Source organism: Protopterus annectens, chromosome 7.part1 (assembly GCF_019279795.1).
Source record: "Protopterus annectens isolate FY-2018-M chromosome 7.part1, PAN1.0, whole genome shotgun sequence".
In the NCBI taxonomy this organism is placed as follows: domain Eukaryota; kingdom Metazoa; phylum Chordata; order Ceratodontiformes; family Protopteridae; genus Protopterus; species Protopterus annectens.
The window spans coordinates 64344005-64369411 of record NC_056740.1 but is presented as its reverse complement, the minus strand read 5'-3'; the positions used below and the strand labels follow the sequence as shown (position 1 = coordinate 64369411).

Here is a 25407-nt window from a genome sequence, read left to right as displayed (position 1 = left end):
AGAAAATTGCTATCCCTTATAAAAAAAAGTGTAACTAGCAAAGTAGTGAAAATTACAGTCGGTGAGTACTATTAAATATTAGAAATTATTTACTCTTCACAAAATGCATGGCAATGCATTTTTTCTACGTGAACAGTCTAAGCTAAAATATTTTCAAAATGTCACAGTTTTGGGGGGCTTTTGTCTCTTACTGTTTTTAGTCATGTCCCTTTTTCTTAAGCTAGGCAGTTAACAGCTTTGCATCTGCAAGTGGTACAGGCATGTTCCATTCAGGTTGAGCAATCCGACTGCTAATTTCAAACCTGGCTTGGCATGTTCTGTTCACCATTAGCATCAATTGATTGATAGTTTAATGTGTTTTGGTCATTGACTGTTGTCAGGATGTAAGTGGACTGTTCATTTTTAGTTGAAATATGGTAGCAACCAGAGAAAAAAAGCACAAAACTACAATGAATCTGTCACTGCTACTTAAAACCATTGAAGTGAGTGTACTGTATGAACTCTTGTTAATACGTTCCAACATGTAGTGCTGAACCAAATCAGGTCTAAAGGGACATAGCACCTTCCATTCCCTTACTTTTGTACATAACAGTGCTTTAAAAATAAATAAAAATCCTAATATGATGATAGTTACCCATGTTGTTACAACCTCATTAAATGCTGCAGACTTCAGAATGGTGGCCAAGGCCTGAGGAATGAGGCAGATCATGTGACTAGAATCCTATTTTCCACTTTCAATTCCATAAGGCTGAAGCTGGGGAAGATCCAGACTAGTCAGCCCCCCTATACAAACCTAGGGGGCACACTGAGAAATGCTAAAGGTCAAGTACAGGAGCCAATAAATGAGGTTTCAACATGCAGACCCTTGCCTATCCACACAAAGTTAAGAGCACGTCATCTTCTACTTATTTTTCATCTGAAGGTCAGCCTTCTATAAGCTAAGCAACTGTCTAATCTTAGTTGGTATCACTGAAGGAAGCTTGTTTCCCTTCTCAACAGGACTGCCTTCAAAAGCACTACAATATGTTCTATTAGAATGCAGAAAACATGTTGCTTAATGTTGTAACATCAAGGTCATTACATTAACGAGAAGACCAGACCACTGCCACACCTTTTGAAAAAACAGTTAGCTTCCCCTCCCACAGAGAATTACCTTTTCCTGTGTTCCACGGTCTTCAATCCCATCCATATGGGATCCTTCCCATTCTTCACAGGCAGGTTCATACCATGGCGAAACACCTTATAACCTCAGGTTCCCTTCCTCCTCCTCGTCACTCCACAGACTAAACTAAAAATCATAAACATGACTTCTCAGTCTTAGGCCAAAAAATATATATATGAGAATCCACTCCAAAACAAACTAACTCGCACACTTTCATTCCACACCATCAGAAAAGTTCTCAAGCTATATTTGTTTAAAAAAATGCAATTGTGGTGCAGTGGTGCAGCATTCTGCATTGTCGCCTCATAGCAAGAGGTTCTCCTCTTCGATTCTCAGATGGTATGCCTTCTGTGTGGAGTTTTCATGTCCTCCCTGCATTCATGCAGGTTTCCTCCCACATTACAAAGACATGCAATTTGGACCATTTCTCCTTGGGTCTCCTCGGAAAACTGGCTCATTCAAAGTCACATTTTCCAGGTAAACAAATGTTAAATAAATAAGAAATAAATGAATTTATTAAAGGTAGCATCTCATAGGGATAGCACTCTATCCACCACAAGTAATCCTGACCCATTCATACAATAACCAAAGTTATAACTCACACTAATTACATCTCTGTTGTGCTAGCCAGCCTCCAAAGATGTTAAACATCTTACCTAATTAAATGTAAATCTGTCACAACACACAAACTAAAAAGGTTAAAGCGCATTCCTTTACTCTGCTGGAGTGTATTCTTCATTGCATTTAGTTTTGTTTATTAAGGTACACCTGGGCTAAACCTGAAAACAGTCCATTTGGATCAGTGTTGTACTCTGGTTAACAATGTAATACATGTAACATAAATAATACTTGTTCACTCATGCTACAGCAATACAGTAATTTCTCAAGATTGCTGAGAGCTGTTTTGGGAAGTTTCTCCTTTCTTTAATGCTGTGTGACTACAGAGATGATATATATACATACATAAATATATATAACTATATATAACTATATATATATATATATATATATATATATGTGTGTGTGTGTGTGTGTGTGCGTGTATGTATATATATGTATATATATATATATATATATATATATATATATATATATATATATATATATCATCATCTTCTTTAAGCTGTTCCTGTTAGTGGTCGCCACATCAGATCTTCTGTTTCCATTTCTTCCTGTCCTCTGCATCATGTTCTTTCACACCAACCGCATGCATATCCTCTCTCACCACATCCATAAACCTTATCTTAGGCCTTCCTCTTTTCCTCTTACCTGGCAGCTCCATCCTTAGCATCCTTTTCCCAATATACTCAGCATCCCTCCTCAGCACATGTCCAAACCAACGCAATCTCGCCTCTCTTGCTTTGTCTCCAAACTGTCCAACCTGAGCTGACCCTCTAATATACTTATTCCTAATCCTGTCCATCCTAGTCACACCCAGTGCAAATCTTAATATCTTTAACTCTGCCACATCAGGCTCTGACTCCTACCTTTTCATCAATGCCACCGTCTCCAACCCATATAACATAGCTGGTCTCACTACCCTCTTGTAGACCTTCCCTTTCACTCTTACTGGTACCTGTCTGTCACAAATCACTCCTGACACACTTCCCCACCCATTCCACCCTGCCTGTACTCTCTTCTTCACCTCTCTTCCACACTCAGCATTACTCTGAACTGTTGATACCAAGTACTTAAACTCATCCACCTTTACCAACTCTACTCCCTGCATCCTCACCATTCCTCTACCCTCCCTCACATTTACACACACATATATATATGTGTGCGTGTGTACAGACAGACAGATATAGTTTGGGGGGAAAAGGTTGACCCTTGCTAAAAAGAAACATCTTTTTTAATCTGTGCCTTTTGAACAAATGCCACAAAAGTGTTGCAATAGGAAGTGATTGCTCAAGTACTTTCTGAGCAATCATGTTCTAGTCTTACACAGTGGAAAATGGTGTGGTTTGAAAAACTGTCTAGGTTGCAAGATTTGGACTGAAATGCTGAAAACTGGAAAGTTGTAAGACTGCATTTGCCAAACAAATGTAGACTGATTACTTTGCTAAATTTTTCCCCAAAATTTTCAGTATGCTATCTTTACTGACATACCTAAAGGATAACACTTAAAGCTATCACTCTGCAAAATGTACATTTTGTGTCTGAAACACAAAATCCTCCTTTCAGATGGAAAAAAAATCATATTTTATCTTAAAACTAAAGAATGACAGCTTTTCCCTTTCTGATGTACTTTGAAGAAATGACTATAATATATGTCTGGGACTAAAAATATTGAAGACGGCAAAGGTTATGGGACTGCTTTTGCCATTTTGAGATAAGACATCTTCCACTGGATTCACACTGTTCCCACGAACTAGCGTTCTGTCCCTGCCCCTTAATTGAGTGGGCAACGTTGCCAGATTCAGCTGCTTATAAGTTTACCTTAACATTCCCTTCAGGTTCCATATTAAATGAATTTCAGTTTAAAAGTGACAAACAACTAAGGACATCAAGAATTATTCCTAGATGCCTATCATCACTAGCCAGAAATGCTCATAACTTACTTAGCCAATAACTTGAATAGAGTTCACCCATCTCTCCCCCAACTACTAAATCCTGCAATGAATATAAAGCAGAATATGAATTTCCATGTTATGTGTTTCAACATAAAAAAAGCCTCACTGTATGACATTACAAAGGGCAAACTGGCTCCCTAGTAAGCTCAGAGCCCAATATCTTCTTAGTACCCTGATACACAGAATTTTACGGCAAATCGTCTGCCCATGCAAAGCAAAACATCTTACACAGATTCAACCACCTAGGGACCCAAGATCCTCCAAAACGTAGCAATGATGGCAAATTCATCATAAACATAAATTACACAATATGAAACATGCTTAATTTAGTTACATTTTGTTTTCTGAGTGACCAGTTAAGGTAAGAAGTAACCAAATCAGTTTCATTTTATTTATTTATTCATTCATTGTTATGTCATGTCTAAACTTCTGATGAGTGGTTAAAGAAAAAAAAAAATTTAATCTGTGGCCAGCACCACAGAATTTGGTATGAACTGATTGTTTCTTAAAAAGTGAATTAGCATCAGCCTTGAACTGCTAGTTATAGCTTCTCATCATCTGTAGGTAAGGCATACTAAGTGATAACTGTTCATCTATTACTGCGGATACTTATCTAGTTCTCCAACTGAAATACACTTAGTAGGCCAAACTGAAGAACAATCAAATTAAAATAAGGTCTTCTAATTAAGTACTTTAAAAAGATGCACTATATGTATAAAAATTAATAAAGAATGGGGAAAGTGGCTGATCCCGGAAAATGACTGCATGAAAGGAACAGGCTAGGTAAGAAGAACACAAAACAGATGACATACTCAGTTCGTAAGACACAACTCTGGCTCAGAAAGCTTTGCGGTAGCAGCGGATGTGAGATCTGCAACATACTGGGAGGACTTCAGTGAAGCAGATGGAGTTACAGACTATAGTGGAAAGGCTAAGACAGAAAAAAAGGTAAAGGTGGACTGGAGATGAAGCAACAGGAAAGCAATGCAAACAATTGGTGGTAACAGCAGATAAGGGAAAGACAGAGGATAACAGGAAATGGGCAGATGCTGTCACAGGAGTACAGACAAGTGAGAAGTCACAGTAAGTGGCAGATGTAAACATGAAAGACAGGCCAAGGAGAAGAAACCCAAGATGGAGACAGAAGTGGCCTGGCAGAAATTAACATGATAAGGAAAGCAGGAAAAAAGTAATCAAGGAAGGTGACACAGCCAGGTAGAAGAGATATAAACTGAAAGGGAGAGAAGAGCAAAAGGGGCTTCCAGGAAGAGTGCAGCAGAGATGGGAATGGGATAAGAAGTAAGGCAACAGCGAAGAACATCAGGGGTACTGAAACAGGACGATGAATCAGTGCAAGGGTTGGGAACTGAAGGAGGTAGCAGCTAGTAAAATGAGAGGGGGGGTTGGGAATCAGTCATCAAGGCAATTAACTCCTATACCCTACACAACATGGCTTCTGTCCTTCCCAGAGTACTAGCACTGCCCTTCTAACCTACAGAGATACAGTCAATAAAGCTAGAGATAATGGCAAACTGGTCTCTTCCGTATTTCTAGACTTGTCTTAAGCCTTCAACAGTTTGTCACAGCAAATATCTACCTCAAATGTCCTCACTAGGCCTCTCTCAGCCCACCCTTCTGTGGTTCAAAAGCTACCTGTCCAATAGATATCAGTCAGTAAAATGGCACTCCACTCTCTCTCTCTCTCTCTCTCCTTACCTCCCAGTCACCAGCAGTTTATCACAAGGCTCTATCCCTGATCCCTCCTCTTTAACATTTTCTCCAACACCCTCTATACATCCATACAACAGGCTACCCTAATAGAATACACAGATGATTCCCCTCTCATTTGTACATCTGTGCCACAGCAACTCTAGTGTCAAAATGTATGGCTAGTGTGCAAGCAGATCCTCTGACTGAGGTTTTAAAAGTTCACTGTCCACTGCAGAAATGCCTGAGGATTGGATGACAACAACTGTGTTACCCTTTCTTATAAAAGTAATGCATTGCTGCAGTAGGCTTATCTGGCACCTGGTGCCACTTCCCAGTCTGGTACGCAGAGCAAAAATGAAAGATCCAGTCTCTGATCTAGACTGCGTCTTTATCAGAGAATGTACGAGGGAGGAGCACCATGTCCTCTGTGTTATGGTCTCATGACTATGTGAGGAGCAAACATACAAAACAAATAAAAAAAATTGATCTGTTGATCACACCCCTTAACAGTCTGACCTTTCTCTCCACCATAGCTAAGCTCCTTAAGAAAGGAACTACAGGTCTGTCAACAGCAGAAGAGTGGAATGGAAAGTCAAGGACAGAATCCTGATGAAAGGTTGGTGACCTTCCTGAAGGACAGCAACTTAAATGACACCAGCCAACGTAAGGAGCTGTCAGACAAACTTAACCTGCTTTTATGAGTAGGTACAAAAGAAATTCAAAAGGGAATATCTATAGATATGATCAGTCCCACAAAAGAGAATGGTAACAAATCTGGAAAGGTTGTGGGTTCAAGACTACGGAACTGGATTATCGCATGGTTAAACAGGTAGGGAGCAAATGATTGAGGTGGGAGAACAAATGTCATAAATAAGGCCACCGACTAGAAGAGCACAGCAGGGATCAGTCTGGGATCTAGTATTCTTTAGCATGCACATTTCCAGACACATACAAGGGAAGACAGAACAGGATCACCCTCTTTGCTGATGACAAAAAGTTAGGAAAGGTTAAACAACTAAACTGAAAAATGGCACTTGAGGTTTACTGCAGACAAATGCATACACTACACCTAAGCCACAGCAGCTCTGGTGTCGCATATCAATGGGGGGGGGGACAGAGTAAGAAAAATATCTGGAGGTGTTGATCACATGTGGACTGGATCACCAAGAATGACAGTACACTCTAGTGACAGCCAAAACAATGCTGAGGAACATCCTCAGGTGGTCAAATTTTAGAAGCAAAGAGGAAATGCTTCCCCTGTATGAGGTCTTGGTCGGGTGACACCCTGATTTCTGAAAGTACCACGCTGCTGGAAGGCATACAAAAGAAAATCCACAAAAGGGTGCTTGATGTGGCTGAGAAATAGCATGACTTGATACTGCAGGAGATGCAACTCTTCTCATTCAAGAACAGAAGATAAGAGAGTTGTCACATGGTATGAGTGCACAAGGGCAAGTCATGGAGGTTTGACAAAGGTGGTCTCAACAGGAGGGACAGAGCAGCAGGTTGCAGGAATGAACTAATCCTTGCATCCATGAAAGCACTTCTTCATATGGAGGACTATGTAGTCATGGAACAAACTACCAAAACATGTGCTGGACAGAAAATTCACAGAGGTGTGGGATGGATGGAGAGCAGCAAGGAGAAAAATAGAAAATGAGAGAAAATGGAATGCTGAATTTACTAAAAGGTAGAGTAGATAGGTTTAATGATTCCTTGTTCCATCAAGCAAATGCATTGCAAAGTAATGATTTATTTATTTAGTTAGTTAGTTATTGTCATGGCATTTAAGATGTAAAATGTGCCAGTACCACAACTCTAAATTTTAAAACCCACTCTAGGCTGATACCCATTATCAGAATAACAACCACATACAATATCACAGCATTTAGATATAATAGAGAAGAACAGGGTCAATCCAATAAAAACAGAGACATAGACACACACACACACACACACACACACACACACACACACACACACACACACACACACACACACACACACACACACACACGTCTGCCTGTGTGTGTGAGTGTGTGTTTGTTTCTTCACCTGCTCTCTTTGCTGTAAAGTAATTAACCAGTTACACAGCTTTTAACTGCTCTGTTTTGTTAGCATTTACATTGTAAATTAATTAGCATGCTACATTGTTGACTGCTGTTTCATTTGCTTCACAAGTAAATGTTTAAGTTGCAACACTATTTGATTTACTACCCTATTACATTTGATTTAACTTGTCTTGATATCCAAATGTTTCTTAATACACTGCATTTGATTTGAATTTGTAAGATGATTAAGGAGTAAGAAGCATATTGTGTTAGCACTGACTCTAAAATATCATTACAGATAAATGTTAAATGTTGGCCTTGTAATAAAACATACATACTCTAAAACCAAACATGTTTATTACAAACAATCTAAGCACTAGCACCCACAATAAAAGTATGCAGGACTTGATCAGAAATAAAGTAGGATGTAACACAAACCTTTAAATATTCAACAAATCCCTCCCACAAATCTCATTACCATAACAATTAGATTAATTGTTCTACAACCATAATCCATCAATAAATAAATAACTATATAAATATGTAAATACAAAACACTAAATTAAAAGTTAATCAAATACAATTATAAAATTTCATTTTTAAAAAAAATTGTACTTTATTTGTGATGAGGTCCTGCATACTTTACTGTGGATGAAAGTGCTTAGATTGTTTATAATAAATGTGTTTGGTTTTAGAGTACGTACTTTTTATTATGAAAGCACAATTTTGGCAACCTACAGTTTGGGCCATTTACTGCAACACTGGGTGTTGGTCATGTGGCGGTGGAATTTTTTAGGTACAGAAATACCAAAACAAGCCCATCTCTTGGAGCTGCAGTTGTTACAATAACAGTTGGTTACGGTATGCATTGATGATGAAGTGCTGGTGGCAGAGATATCTACACGGGCAAGACTGGCAAGTATTTTCCACAGCTTGAAAGACTAGAGGGACTGAAATTTGGGCAGATGAAATAAATATATAAGGAGTCGGAGCCCCAACGTGGCTAAATGACACACACTTTCGCCACACCTGTTCAGACTTGAACTTTAGACTCTTTGTATCCTTGCAAAAAATTACCTCTGACACCAGTACTGAAGGGAAGACTTCACACAAGAGTCAGCTCATAGTTGCCAAGTAAGAGACATGGATCTTTCAGCCACAGGCCTGTAAAATGTGCACAATATTTTGGTAGCCATAAATGAAAATCTCATTGCTTTTAGGATGCAGTTATGGCATCCTTAGCAAGCAGGTTTGTGGGAGATGACACATAAGGCTCTTCCTCCTTCACCAGATTTAATATAAGGAAATGTTAGGTGAGTAGGAATGAAAGTCAGAGGCCAGTGCACTGAAGACCTCATACCCACTAAGGAAAGAATGAGTATCCTAGTCATTTTTAGAAACATGGTCCTCCATGGCCTCAGAACCTACACATACTCTGACCTGCCCAAAATTAGCTCCAATGGTAAGCTACTGTATAGTGTTATACAGGACACATGCGATACAAGTGCACCATATGTTTGGCAACTGGGATCCAGTGCCCAGAAACATGTTGTTTGTGGGAGGTATGCAGGCTTCTTAGGATCCATCACTTTTATCAGACTAAATTCCTTGTAAACTGAGCAAAGAATAACTCATTAGATCCCCACCTCTTGACCTTGGCCCACAGACCCCTTTTACACCTAGGAGGAGACCCATACAAGGCAGTCTTTAATCTTGAGTTCTCCTAACCAGCTGACAGATGATTCTTAAGCATCTTTTCTGAAGATCTAGTTACGTGGCCACAAAATCTGCGTGATTAACTGGGGACTGTGTAGCATCTACACCAAAGACCACACCCCATAAAGGTAGGAGACAATGGGAGTGGGCACAAGTCATCAATGTACTTCACCATCCTCTGATGTGAACAACCATGGGCTTCACTCCTTACTAGTTAAGGATGAGCTCAGCATATCTGGACCAGGAAAGTCATTTTAACAACAGACCTACTTCCAGCAGGGCTATTCTTTGGCCAACCTTCTAAGCTTTAGCTTTTGAGATTTTGATCTGGTTGAAGTGGACCCTGTCCCTCAACAATGAGCAAGGAAGCTTTATTCGCCTTCATCTTCCTACTAATGAAGTGGTCAAGGAGCTTCTTAGATGAATATCTATATGTGGAAGGGCTAAACTGCTGCTACATGTAACACTATATCACACATCACACTGATAGTGATGGTATTTGCTAGAAATATCATGGCCATAACGACAAATTTTAGATTCTTAACTAGGTAATAAATGCAGAAATATTTCACTGATTTGTAATAGAATCAATACAAAATGTGCTCTGCAAATGGCAGACAAGAACTGATTGGTTTAAGGGCTAGAAGTGATTACACAGTCAGGATGTTATACCACACTACATGCACCATCAGAATGACCACCCTTGAGCAAAGACGATTCTAAGAAAATGACAAATCACAGCTAGCAGATCAGGTGACAACACCACAGTCTCCAGCAATAAGGATCACTACTGTTTGACAATGACATTTTTTATTTGTTCAGAGTCGCACCTTTCATTGTTCTCATTCTTTCCATCAAAATCTGTACAGTGTTCACTGATGACCCATTCAGTGAAGGATATGATGGACTGGGCGTTACAATATGAATTTCATTTCTCTTTCTTATTGCTTCCATTATTCAAAGCTAGAACTCATGGAATCATATATAGCCTACAACTTTATTTCAGCTTTTCAACTGTTTTCCTGAGAAGTACTTCGTCTCACAGCAATCATCCATCCTCTTCAAATGAGCATCCACTGAAACAAAACACAGTTTCCAAGCAACAGGCCAGTCTAGCCCACAAGCAGTCTGGACCATAGTTTCTCAGACCATTGCTATGTATGTAAAGGTGAATTCAGTACTGAGTTACTGCATGTGTGACAAACACTGTACTTTTGCACATCTTTTTCTACATCCTAATCCATGTCAGGCAACTACACACATGAAAAGACAATACCTTTCTCTCTCAGTGTTTCAGGATGAGTTTGTTGCAAAATTTTCATCAGTACATAAGACACTACAAAGAATGAGTCTGTGTGATTCAATATCTTCATAACACACCCACTTCTGACACTTAAGGCTTGTCTCAGTTATGGTAGGACACACTCTCAATGCATATTAATGAACTTGCTGCAATACTTCACAGTTCACTACTTAATCTGTTATTTCTGAAACAGGTAACATTCTTCAATAACTGCTCCTCTATACGTACAGGTTTCTCACATGGGCATAGCAAAGCCAAGATTTTTTGAATTATCCACCATCTTATTTATTTACTTATTATTTTATTTATTTTACATTTGTTGACCGGGCGTGTCCAACTGAGCTAAAGCCCTTTTTCAGTGGAGGCCTGGAGAGAAAAGCTCCTTAAGAGCATACAGATTAACAAAAAAGTAGAATACAATCTTCCAGGATGTATCCCCACCCCCACGAGTGTAGCCTCCCTCTCAAAAAATAAATTCCTGAAGTAATAAGCTTAAGTAAAAAAATCCTTCAGGCCATCCAGTCATTCTGAGAAAGAAAGTTATTTAGCAAAATATATAACCACAAATCATGACAATTACATTTCTCTTTCAAAAAATTAAATTATAGAATATTTTTCTGCACAAAATAAAAAATATTTTTTTAAGTGTAGGCTGTGGAGTAAATGGTATACACCTGGCTGCACCTGTAATTTCTCTTTAACATCAGGTATTTCATGTGAAAGCACAAAGGACACATCAAAAGGTGAATCATCACAGCAGGTCCGTACATAGGCCAATTGGACTTATTTGGCCCAACAGGGCCTGCTCCTCAAGGAGCCCCACTGTAGGCTATGGCAAGGTTGTTATACCCAATGGTGTCCAGAGATTGCTTTAAAGTGCAAGGCATTTTCCTACTAATAATTTTGTTTTTATAAGCAATTTTAAGTCCTGTTAATGGAATAGACATTTAATGCAATACACTAGTTCCTCCCTAAACCAATTCAACTGTAATTTGGACAACTGGCTGGGTAACAGGAAATTCATCCCTGGTTTGGTATCTATGTCTCTAATGGGCACAGGCAGCCTATAAATTAGTCACAAACAGAGAAGGAACGTTATGCTGAAGTCCCAAATAGAAAAAAAGTAGTAGGACACTGCCAAGATAAATCAGTAAAAACACTATTTATTTTTTATTAGAGCTTTCGGGATAGCCCTTCATCAGACATAATTTTATTGCATTAAAATTATGTCTGATGAAGGGCTATCCCGAAAGCACTTACATCTAATAAATAGTGTTTTTACTGGATTTATCTTGGCAGTGTCCTACTACTTTTTTGTCTTTTGGATTTAGCAGCCTATAAATTGTTCATCTCCCAGGCCCCTACTTGTAAATGATTCATCTCCCAGGTTCCTGCTTACACTTACCAAGGGTATCAGAACTTGTCAGAGATTTGGGATGCATGGCTAGGCTTAAAAAGACCCTTGTGGTCATTAGCCCAGTAAACACCCATGAACCTATGAACTAGTAGTTAGTTCAGTATTAGTTGTAACTGCAGCTTTACACCTCTTCTGTTTCTGTTAGCTGCTCACTCTCCACAGTACTCAGTCACTGTAACTGTGTACACAATGGGATTTTCAATTCAAAATTGGTCAGACTAACCATATGATTCTGTGTATTGCTCCAGTTATTCTCTCTCATAAAACAGTATGATCAAGCTTTATTTGAATACTAACAGAGGGATATTATGTTTTATTTTGCTACTCTTGCTGACATGACGTTTACACTTGATTACTGTTGAATACAATTACATGAATAGCTGTGGAATAGTCAGTGTCAGGCAGTGTGAAAACAAACACAGGTAAGCTTTAAAGAAACTCAGATACTGTGATATAAGGTAACTCTTGATCACTAAGACTTGTGTCTGAATGTTTATCATTTCAACAGTATGGCAAACTACAGTCACAGATCAGACCAAAATAATCCTGAGGAAGCAAAACATGAGGTGCGTGTGCTGAGCGGTAGGAGGCAGAAGTAACTAAAAAAATATATTCACATGGATGAAAATGAATAGCAGCAACAGTCTAGCTCATAAAAGTACTTCAGGGGCATCGTAACATACAAAGTAGGAGGGCAAGCAGAAATGCAAACCTATAAAATTATTAGAATGGATTGGTGAAGAGTTTTTGGGTGAGTGTACTATAAAAACTTGAACAAACTATGTGGGTTTACATGTTCTTCCTACATCCATACGAGTTTCCTTAAGGCATACTGATTTTCTCTCACTTGCTGAAGTATGATGCTTAGTTACTATATATTATGCTTGCATGTAATCCTTACTGTCTGTGACTTGGGCTATGGCTGGAAAAGATCTGCATGTACTAGTCCACTTACCCACCTTAAAAAATAAATAAAAAATAACCTTCAGAAGTAGTTATAAGTGGGGGGGGGGTATGCGACCTATGCCACTGTTACTAATATTACTATTGGGCATTCTAAGAAATTTATTGGTATTATGATTTGTAGAAACACATTGACTGCAACTAGGTACAGTAGGTCAATTAACTGGGTAAAGGACTTCAACCATTCAGAATAAGTGCATTAGATGACTGGAAATCCATGAAACAAGAAAGTGGCAACATGAGATGAGAATGTACAATAGAGGTTTGAAATTTCTTATGCTCTTTTTGGCATCCCTGTGTTTCCCACAGTCACTAAGTGCAGGCCCACTAAATCATTTGTCCAATGCTTCCTGGGATCTAGGGACATTCTGCAGGGGGAAGAAAGAGATAGGGACTCTTACAAGTAACATAAATTTATGCTATTCATTTAAAGTCTGTAAGCCAGTGAAGATTCTGGTCAACCAAGTCCATTTTCACTTTCAGCACTGTGGAAATACAACCAGAGAAAGAATGAACTTTTAATCAATACTGGTGCAATAGGGATTATGTGACAGCAAGCATTCAGGAAGGAATAAGTCAGGGTAATATAGGTTCATAGGTAAGTACTAGGCTATCTGCCCGAGGGCATCTATAAGCCTAGCCAGAATGTGTTGGCTTTCGACGCCCTCTTAGATTAGTTCCCTGTGCCTCGGTCTAGCAGAGCCATTAGTTCCCTGTGCCTCTGTCCAGCAGAGCCACTGCAGTGATCCCCGGGGTAAATTTTCTGTTTCCCATCCACTCATCAAGGTTTCTCTTGAAGAGTGTTAGTGAGGGGCTCTGCCTAATGTAGATTGGAATCCTGCTCCAAAGCATAGGGAGTCTCTGGGACAGAAATCTATCCCTCCAGCACGTCCTATTTATCGTTGTGGTAAGCTTTAGATCCCTAGAGCATGTGGCTCTCGGGGATTTTTTTTTTAGGTGGAGCATGTCCATCAATTCTGGGTTGGACATGGCTTTGTATGTCAGGCAGAGATCACCTCTGAGTAAGCGGTATGCAACCGAGTACAGCTGGAGTTTCTTCAATCGGGCTACATAGGGCATATGTTTGAGGCCAGTAATCCTCTTGGTGAGGTACTTTTGTGGTCTTTCCAGCTGTTGCAGGTGTCTTGTAAGGTACATCCCAAATGGGGCATTGTACTCTATGATGGGTCTAATGAGTGATGAGCAGTGGGGCACAATAACCTCTTTTGTTCTAGATGTGAATCCTTTTGTGATTAGGTGGGCCACATAGAAGAATTTTCTAACCACCTTGGCAATATGATTATCAAAGGAGAGATTACTATCTACTTGGGTCCTCAGATCCCTTATTACATTTTCTGTATTTAGGGGACTGCCACGTATGTGGTAGTTTGTGGGTACTTTGTTTTTTCCAAGGGGGATGACTATGCACTTTTTGGCATTTAGCTTGGGGCCATGATTTTGACACCAGGTATCCATCTCAGTGAGACCCTTCTGGAGGATGTCTGTATCAGCTGGAGAGTCAATTACGGCCCCCAGTTTGCAGTCGTCTGTGAACTTGGTCAGCCATAGTCCTCCTGTGCTTGCCTCTACCTCTGAGAAGTATATACCGAACAGGAGGGGTCCCAGAACTGAGGCCCGGGAGCTGCCACTTATAACTGGTTTAGAGTCGGACCTAGAGCCTGCAACTCTCTCCATGTGGGTTATATCCATGAGCCAATTGGTAATCCATCTCGTGACGTAGGGGTTTATGTTCAGGCTGGTGAGCTTGTTTATAATACCAGAATGGGGAATAGTGTCAAAAGCCTTTGCGAGGTCTAGGTAGGCTGTGTGGACCACCTTTCCCTCGTCTAAAGCTTTAGTAATTGTCGCAAAGAAGTCCACCAGGTTTAGGAGGCATGATCTGCCCTTAACAAAGCCAAACTGGATAGGGTCCAATGTTTGAAGGTTCCCAATGTCTCTGTTAATGAATTCCATGATGATGCGATCCATTGCCTTGCAGACCACGCTAGTCAGGCTTATAGGGCGATAGTTCTCAGGATCCGTTGTGGCTCCACCTTTATGGAGCAGAATAATGGTTGCTGTGCGCCACTCTATGGGTAAGTAGCCTGTAGAGAGGATGAGTTTGAACAGTGTGTTTAGGTGAGGCGTTAGTTCATTTTGGAGCTCATATAAGACACAGCCTGGGACAAAGACTGGTCCCATTGAAGCTGTATTTTTTGCTTTGGATAGGGCTGTTTTAACCAGTGTGTCAGTGATTGCTTGGGCACTACATTTTTCTGGTATAGTTATGGGCCCTTTAGGGGGTGAGAGGGGGGTGAAGTTTTCACTAAACCTGTTTGCCAGAATGTTGGTAATATCATTCGGTTCAGTGTATTTTGTGCCATTCTGCACTAACTCAGAGCAGATCTGAGAGTTTCCACTTAGGTTCTTGACACAGCTCAAGAACGCTTTGTGGTTATCTTTGAAGTGCTTGGAAATTTCTCTTTTGAAGCTAGCCTTAGATGATTTTATGAGGGATCGTAGTTTCTTGCTGTTACTAATCAGGGATGTCTTTCCTTCTTGGGATTTTACCCTTTTCTCCACTAGTTTCCTCCTTCTATTGTATAGCTTGTTTATGGCAGGGGTCCACCAGACTGGTTTCCTTTTCATGGAGGAGTGAGTCTTGGTTTTGCTTGGGATAGTACGATCCATGCATTCTTGCAGGTGCTCATAGAGTGCTTTGTAAGGGATTCAGCAGCATGGACAGCATTGTCCTTTAGCATGGGGGCTGTGAACCTTTCCAACTCGGTCTTAAGTAACGTGAAGTTTGATTTTGGAAAGTTTTTCACGGTGGTTTCCTTGATTGGGGGTGGGGGTGGAATGTGGATATCCAGAGTGATTAGTCTATGGTCTGATCTAACCAGCGAGGGTTTGACCTCCAGTGTAGAACACCGGTCACCCATGTTGGTGATGACCAGGTCCAATATGTTGTCACCTCTGATGGGGGTGTTGACCAGTTGATCCACGGCATTCAAGTTTATAAATTCTAGGAAACATTGGGCAAGGGGGTTAGAACTTGAGTAGTTCCCCCAGTTAATGTTTGGGTAATTGAAATCACCCAATATTAGGGTGCTTGTTAGGACCTTCATATTTTCCAGTGTCTCTAGAAACGTGGAATGGGGGTCCTGGGTCATGGTGGGTGATCTGTAGCAAGCTACAATTTGAATTGCAGTTTTGCCCTTTGTTAGTTGCACATGGATGATCTCTGAGGCATTGTGCTGTGCCACTGACCTGGAGGTGTGGGTATTCTTGATGAATATGGATACACCCCCACCTTTTGTGTTTCGGTCCGGGTTCTGTGGCCGAAAAGTATGTTATGAGTTATAGCCTGGTAGTGCTGAGGTGCTTTCAGGAGCCTTATATGAGGTTTCTGTTACTGCACAGATATCGATGTTCTCAATACTGAGGAGTGCCTCGAGTGCATGCATTTTGAGGTTTAGACTTCTGGCGTTGAGTAGTATAACCCTCAGTTTTTGGTTACTTGTGCTATTTATGGTGGTGGGTTTGTCTTTTGAGCCTTGCCTAACAAAGGCACTATGGGGGTGGCAAAAGCCTTGGCCAGTATTCGAAAGCTTACGGGTGACAGGTGCAAGCCATTTCTTGTGAAGCAACGTGGCTTATCGAGCATGTCATCCCAGGTGGACAGATACTGGATCCCCTTTGAATGACACCAGAAACTTAGCCAATTGTTGAAATTGATTCTTTATACTGTGGCATCATTCTTGGTGAGGGCAGGATGCTGCTCAGGGTCAGGGTCATACTGGCCTGGGCTACGTGATCAGAGAGCTCCTCTATGTCTCTTTTCATGTAGTCCAGGGAGGTACTTATCAGGTAATTCACTCCAACATGGACAATGACAGAGTCGTATTTGTACTTGTTCTGGAGTGACCTGAGTGCTTGTGTTATGTGGCGGATCCTGGCGCCCGACAGACAGCTAACTGTAACCTTCTCCTTGTCCAGCATAGTTAGTGGGACATCAATGTGCCTGGCTATACAGTCACCTATTACTAGTGTGTTGGGTATTCTATTTTGCCTTAAGGGCTGTGATTGCATGGCTCACTGATTATGTGAAGTATGTGTTTCATGGTTTGTGATGGAGTGTGGAGGTTGCTTAGGTGTCTGCTTTGGGGGTCTCTGTTGCTTTTGCAGATTTTTATTTAGAGCCTCCGAGTATGTTTTCGTGTATTTATGTATGTTATTTGCCAGTGTTGGTTTAGTAGGTCTATGTGAGACTGGTGGTGTGTTGCAAGTATTTCCCTTCTCCTCTTGACTGTCAGTTCCAGTCTTGGGTTGAGAGAGATTTGCCTCCAGTTTGGTTGTATAATTGCATCTCTCGCATATATTAGTGTTTGGTGGCAGGAGGAGAGGGCTGTCTGTGTACATGAGGCAGTTGTAACATTGCCTCAAAATGCCCAGATTCACCAGTTGAATTGGAGAGTATACTTGAAACTGCCCTTTGGACATGCCTGAATAGGTAAAGGGAGCTGTTTTATTGATTAGCTGGTAGGGACAAATAGAGAGCCTTGTCCTTCTGGACAGTATAGGGGATCTAGTGCTAGGGTTAATTAGTGCTTGCTATGTGTTTTGAGCAAGTGCTGGGCTGTGGAATGAATGGTTTGAGTGCTTAAGTTGAAAGTTTGCCGGAAATGAAAGAGAGAGAAATTAGCCCAAAATGGCCAATAAACTACTAACTTCTGGGTTACAGCAAACAAAGCACATAAATTTCAGAAAGAAACAGATCAAATAAGCAGGCACAATAAGCCTTTAACCAGAAATTCCCAGCTCAGAAGGGCAGAATCTAGCCTCTCCTCCCACAAGAGTGCAGACTACAAACCTTCTTAATGTAAAATAACTGGCCTGGAGCCAAAGTGCTTATACCACAACTAATGCGCTTTTAGAATAACAGACACTGAGTCTTCAATCAGCAATTCCCAACTTAGAAGGATGTAAGCTACCTGCCCTGCCATAACAATGCAGTCCACAAACCTTCTTAATGTAAAACAACTGGTCTGAAGACCAAGTGCTTAAACCAAAAGGCTTAGAATAACATTTACAATTTAATCAGGCTACTACCAAGCAGTAATAACTGCAGTAGAATAATACAATTGAGTAATTTTAAGACTAAAGTGGGAAGAAACACAATTACAGTAAAAGCAGATGAATAAAGTGCATTTTTTATATATATATAAAACAATAGAAAAGGAACAAACTGATTTACACAAATTACCCGCTGTGGTGGTGCTGCGGTAGCATTGTCACCTCACAGTAAGATGCTGTCCGGTTTGATTCTCAGCTACAGCGTCTTCTGCATGGAGACATGCGTGAATGGGCGTACCTTCGTTGAAGATTGTGCATCAGGGCTGGTAACTCGGCACGTAAAAATCAACTACCAATCATTAGCAGACCAGAGTTCTGCTGTGGCGACCCCTGACCGGGAAAAGCCAAAAGAAAGAAAGGAACCCAATTAACCAGTAAAAAAACTCAAAACTGAGCCCTGTCCCAGCATTCTTCAATCTGACAATTTCTAACCGCACATTCCTGACACGAGGGTGCAGGGGAACCTTCTCCAAAAAAGATGGCATGGATTAGTGCTCAAGTTATACAAACAAAGCTAGATTCAGCAGGCCTGAAGCTAGTCTATGGTACAGCAGACAAGGTGCACCAATATCAGAAAAAACAGTTCAAATGAGCAGGCAGAGTAAGCCTTTAACCAGAAATTCCCAGCTCAGAAGGGTAGAATCTAGCCTCTTCTCCCACAAGAATGCAGACCACAAACCTTTTTAATGTAAAATAACTGGCCTGGAGCTCAAGTGCTTAAACCAGAACTAATACACTTTTAGAATAGCAGACATTGAGCCTTCAATCAGCAATTCCCAACTTAGAAGGATGTAAGCTACCTGTTCTGCCACTACAGTGTAGACCACAAACCTTCTTAATGTAAAACAACTGGCCCAAAGCCCAAGTGCAATAACCAAAAGACTTAGAATAACAGTTATAATTTAATCAGGCTACTACCAAGCAGTAATAAATGCAGCAGAATAAAGACAACTGAGTACTTTTAAGAAGAGGCAAAAGCAAAATAAGATAATAAAGGAGGAAGAAACACAAATACAGTAAAGGTAGATAAAGTGCATTTTTTTATATATATATAACAATAGAAAACACGCAAAGTGATTTGAACAAATTACCCAATTAACCAGTAAAAAACCTCAGAACTGAGCCCTGTTCCAACAGTCTTCAATCAGACAAGTTCAGGGCCTAAGTGGGTATGCCTACTCAAATGTTCTCTCTGTATTAGGCAGTATGAGCTAATGAGACTAGACTAGGATAGAGCTTGGACAGGGCTGAACAGATGGGAATGGTAGGAGTGTCCGAAATCAAAAATCTTACTGTACTCGGAGCAAATGAGATGGGCCTAGCAGGAGTGTTCAAACACAATTTTACAGGAGGTGCAGTCAATTCCAAAGCCACCAAGATTACTACCACAACAAGAACAGGGAGGGCGGCTGGGGAAAGCTAAGTGCAGACAGGGAGTGCAGAGAGACAGCTTCCAATTTTCAGTAAACAAACAGGCAGATAAATGCAGTACTATTTTTAACACAATATTCAATGAAACAAACAGAAAAAATAAAATTCAGTACTATCTTATAAGACTGCAAGTTTGTACTTATCTCAGCTTGTAATAAAGTTGATATAGGGTATACCAAACAGCTCCAGTATGCAACTATTCAGCAGAAATAATTTCAGAGATAAGGGACTAGGACTTTAAGGTACAGAGAATACCTCTAGGCTAAGACTTCTACACCGAATAACAATGAAGTGAGATGAATAAACTAAGTGCAGACAGGGCGAGACAGAAAAGACAGCTTCCAATTTTCAGTAAACAAATAGGCAGATAAATGCAGTACTATTTTTAACACAATATTCAATGAAACAAACAGAAAAAATAAAGCAACATAATCATACTTAAACAGGATGCAAAAGTTCACTCATCAAAATCAGAAAAAAAGGTATCTACATTGCCATGATGTCACATAGTATAATATTTCTATGGAGAAAATAATATACAAAGGAAAAATATTTATAATTTGTACTGTTGCTGGGCATGGGATGTAAAGAGTAGTAAGGCATTAGTTAAATGAAGAGACAAAGGGAAAAGGAAGGAGATGGAAAAAACAGAAAAAAGTGTGGGTGGGAGAACAAGAGGTAAATATGCAACTATCTCCTGCCCACATTCAGGAAATCCAGCAGCTCTAAAAAGTGTGGGATGATGTTTAATGGTAAGCCAGGGTGCATCAACCTGATGAAACACTGTGTGGTTAGAGGGCCACAGTGACCCATCAAACAGACACTCTATCTGAAATAGTTTTAATTTCAGGAAGCTAGCAAGTGTAATTAGGGTTGGGGTGGTAGGTGGTATGGCACCTAAGGGGCCCCACCAAAATGATCTGAATCGGGCCCCACAACTGCTAAGGCCACCCCTGCATCACAAAAGTTATTCAACTCTATTGTTAGCTATATAATAAATAATAAATAAATATTATTACACTGTGGCAAAATGTTAAACTTAAGTCACTCAGAATACCCACTTAAGCTAATACCTACGGATGCAGCTTTTTTATGAATATTCATGGCTAAATATTTCTTAGACTGATCATCCAAATTATTTACTGATAAACATGGCTTATAACTAATTTTGAGTATTTATGTACTATTGCACCAAAGAAGCTACTTGCCTAAAAGTTAATTTAAAATCTCCATACAACCTGATAATTTCATTAGGTTTCAATATAAATAACACTGGAGAGACCTGCCCTGAATATACCATAGGAGCTATGATTTTGTTTTCTTTCAAAAAACTATTTAATTCTATCAGGTTTCAATATAGATAACACAGAACAGACTTGCACTGAATTTATCACAGAAGTTATGCCATTTTTCTTTCAAAAATCTATTTCCTGTTTATTTCCTCTTCTACCTTTGCATGGTTTATATAACAAACTTATCCGAGATTAAGGAGCTTAGGATTCACATCAGCTGGAACCCAAGGAGTAGCTGTGGTCCCTTTTAACATATTGCTGTTTTGAGTGCAGCTTCACTTTTATTGACCACTTTGCCTAATGTCTCACTTTCAGATGTATGTCCTTTATTTCTTCCCTGCTTCCGCAAATTTTAATAAACAATCTTCTTCACTGCAAGTTTTTATTGTACCTTCAAGTATTACAAAAGGTCTCCCTTCCTCTTTCTCCTTAAAAGCAACGTTCACATAATTTGGGATTCCATTACTTTAAACAAGTTCTTCGTATAAGTTTTCAGTAGTCTGTCAGTGGGTAGTCATGTTAATTACGCTTCCAAATTTCAGTTCTTTTATTGTAAAGGCACTGCTTTCTATTATCACTCTGAATGTTCATAGGCTCCCCTTCCAGTTTCACTTATGTCAGGAAAGGCTCTAACACCTGCATACAGAAATATTGCATAATAAACAAAGAAAATGTCTACTCTGTATTTTATGTGCTGCCTTGATCATCACAAATATTATGCAATAAACACTAGACACTCTTGCAGTTCATTTAACAAAGGTTTTCCAAAATGTTTATTTTTTTTATTTTTATAAACTCTCATTTCACTTACAATTCTACCACACACATGGCATTTTCTCGTTTACATTCATATGCAGTTGTTCCATAGTATTTCTCAAAGCACTGTTAACATGCTTTAGTTTTGCTGCCTTTATTATTCTTGAGCTTGAACTAATTAATCTTTCTTCTTATGTATAAAACTTATTTTTGTTGCTGCTTCTACTGCAAAAGTATCATTAAAAGCATTTTCGAAAACTAAACTGCTTTGAAGCACAACCTCTTATGTATAGAATCACATCACAAACAATCCTGCCTAATCACTTGATGTAACATCTCTCTCTTATTATAGTTCTGGTCTACATTTCACAATTTAGTCACATCTTCAGCCTTATATTTTCACAAAAGTTTTTATGTATGAAAATCAAATTTGAATTTTTGAATTATTTCACCAAGACTAACGTCTACATTATTTTCTAACAGGCTTATACTAGCATCAACCCTTTCATCAGGATTCTCAAGATAAGAACCAGGAGATTTTTCATTACAGAAAATAAAACAAAGCAGTCCTGGACAAAGTGCCTCTCAGAAGCAGTACAAAAATCCAAAAAAATACAAAAGAGGCAACACCACAGCAGATATCAATATATATATATATATATATATATATATATACGTAGATTTAATAAATCCAATGGTTCAGAACAGTGAGCGCTTTCACATTATAAAAACGTTTCATCAGACTTTGATGAAATGTTTTTATAACGTGAAAGCGCTCACTGTTCTGAACCATTGGATTTATTAAATCTACGTATATATATATATATATATATATATATATATATATATATTACTCCATAAAGATAACGGAGCTGCACCTTCCTACTTTACACCACTGTATAACACTCTTTGTAAAAAACTAATTACATGATTCTGAAACTGCATTTCACTTTCTCTACATATCAAGCAAATTATTTAAAAAAATAGCAGATTTTTAACAGAACAGACAGCACCTTAAAAATAAAAAAAAAATAAAAAGCAAATACTCATGTACAGAAATTACATCAGTCTACCTGGTGCTGGAAAGAAGTTAAACTCTTTACTTATGCCAAATCATAGCCACATCAAGCACAGCTTCACTATTGTTGTTACTAAAGCTCATGTAAACAATTAAAAACAATTCTGACAGTACTAACGATGCCACTACCAGGTTTTACACAAGATTAATACTGCTCACTGAGGGTTGGATATAAATGTCTTACATCGATGTTTTCAAGTTATACTTGACAGTTTGTTTCACTGATTCAGCCTCATTTAGGAAAACAAAATCATTTTGACATGGTTAAGCTGTCTATACATTTTTTAGTTTGAAACTCCCTACCTTATTAGTCCTTGGATGCTGATGTTTATTATATAACTAGGAAAAGAAATGTTTCTATGAAGTCCACAAATGATCTGAAAAATAGAAACAAGAAAATAAATACAATACTTTTCTACCAAATATGTCTTTTGCAAATTGAAAACAAACACCATCTTTACTAGTATACAATTTAAATCAACTGCTTATAAAAACACTCCAAAGAAGTAGATGTGTAATATATACACATATATGTATACCTGTATCTATCTGGCAATACAGACACACACACACACACACACACACACACACACACACACACACACACACACACACACACACACGCACACACACATGCATACACATATATATGGTAACCCTCTATTTCGTTGAGGGGTCCTAATATTGACAGCTTTATTGCCTACCCAATTTGGTCAACAGGAAAGCTGTCAACAGTACGGATTTCATATTAAGTCTATACATTTACTAATTAAATATCTACTTTTTCATTACAAACAATTAATTGATTTGAAAGTTTTCTGTCACAAAAAAAATAGTCCGATAAGAGGAGGCAATTTCATTCTGTAGTCCACATATCTGTTCCACACTGACATTTATCAGCAAACCATAAGAAGAGAAGTTATGTATTAGGAAACATTGCTGATTACAGTTTCTGTATTTGTTAATGTTTCTTGTTAGTCTATGAAAGATGATGTAAGTTACAGAGATTTGTGGTTCTTTTACACTGATAGAGCAGTCATGGCATTAGATAAAGTCAATAAATCTAAGGCTACGACTATCTGTAAAAGGGTAACTTTGAACATTAAAATAAGATCACATACAAGTGAAACTTTTAAAACAGTTTTAGTGTAATACAAACTGAGTTACTTAAGTAAATGTTTGTCATTCTGTTAGCTCAGAAAAGGAAAATTGTTCAATACCTTATTGTTATCTATATCAGTTAAATTATGCTGACTGCAGCATTGTTATCTGACTTTACAATTCAAAGTGGTTTGTGAGTGTGTTAAATAATATTGTATATAAACCAAATCTTTTGATTTATAGGGTTGTTTTAAGCTTATATGGGGTTGTTTTAAGCTTATATAAGTTACACTTCACCTTTTCAGGACTTTTAAAATGTATATAATTACATACACATGACACTGCCACAAGTTGTATAATAACTTTTAAATAATCTACCCTAAGTAAACCAGAGAAACAATATCCAAACACAAATTATACAAGCTAACTAACATATGGGTTTTCATCTTTTTTTGTGTTGCTTACACTTAGAAAAGAAAAAAAGAAGGTTTAACACAAGAAGGAATGTTGAAAGATTTACTTATAGTAAACATGCACTATAAAATTCATAAGTGTAGCATATATTTAAGCATAACTGTAAGACAATTTCTCTGGTTAAAGATGATTCATATCAACCCGTATGATTTCTTGATATGTTATTGGGATTGTTAATTCTTGTCAACCTTAACAGACTGAATTTAGAATATATCAGACTGGTTAATAACAATACATTTATTTATTTATTTTTATTTATTTATTTTACATTTGTTGACCGGGATAGTCCGACTGGATGCATGTCCATTTTCAGCGAAGGCCCGGGGAGAAAAGCTCCAAGGGTAAGCAGATACAGCATTACATAATACCAGCTTTACATATTACAAACAGACTATTTACAGTGATTACATAAGTAAGCAAGTTAAACAAGTTCCACAGGTTAGAGTTAATCCTGAGCATAAATCAGGATTAAATTAAATTACCCAGTAAAATGGTTAACAGATTTTTACACATTCTAGAGAGAGTTACCCAGGCTTGATACAGTGACATAGCCAGTTAAGTGACAAATGTTGTTTGAGTCTAGTTTTAAATTGACCTGAGGTAGAAAGTTAGGTAATGTCAGCTGGAAGAGAGTTCCAGGGTCTACTTACAGAGTTTGCAAAGAGAGAGTCACCGGCTGTGTTATTAATTTTGCTAGTCTGAATTAGTAGTTTGTTAGGGGATTGAAGCGGTCTAGGATTCTTATAGGGGGTGATAATATTTTTAAGTGCAGGAATATTGTCCTGATTATACAGGATTTTATAGGCCATAATCAGTTGGTTATACTGGATTAGGCTGGGTAGTTCAAGCCACCCAAGCTGATTTAGATTGATGCAATGATGTGTCCTAAAAGGCAGCCCAGTGGCAAACCTGGCAATGTGGTTGTAGCAAATTGAGAATTTAGTATGGACAGTCCTGTTTAAATTCAAGAGTAGAGGGGATGTATACAGAAGAGTTGAAAGAAGGTGAGCGCGAGCTATGGCAATTTTAGCTGGAGGGGTTATGAAGGTTTTTATTCTGTAAAGTTACCCTAGTTTTTTTATTGATGGTTTTGATAGTTTGGTTAACATGTAGCATAATTTATTATTTATAATTATCCTATATTATTTATAGTTATCCTACAGAATGATAACTTACTTTCTGACTAACAAGTAATGACTTGTTAGGCTTGCAGTATAGTGCCTGCGATAGAGAGAGGGACACTT

At 38.7% G+C, this 25407-nt stretch overlaps 1 protein-coding gene across 7 annotated transcripts in view; it reads right to left on the bottom strand.

Annotated features, from left to right (window-relative positions):
- Positions 1-25407, bottom strand: part of APBA2 (amyloid beta precursor protein binding family A member 2) — a 2738723-nt gene that overhangs the window by 1520184 nt on the left and 1193132 nt on the right. For 6 of the 7 annotated variants that reach the window (XM_044078549.1, XM_044078553.1, XM_044078554.1 and 3 more), the window contains one exon: positions 22892-22965. The gene's annotated coding sequence lies outside the window, so the exon portion shown is untranslated. Of the gene's footprint in view, positions 1-1153; positions 1173-22891; positions 22966-25407 lie in introns of those variants that run through there. The other variant, XM_044078550.1, reaches the window with a different exon arrangement.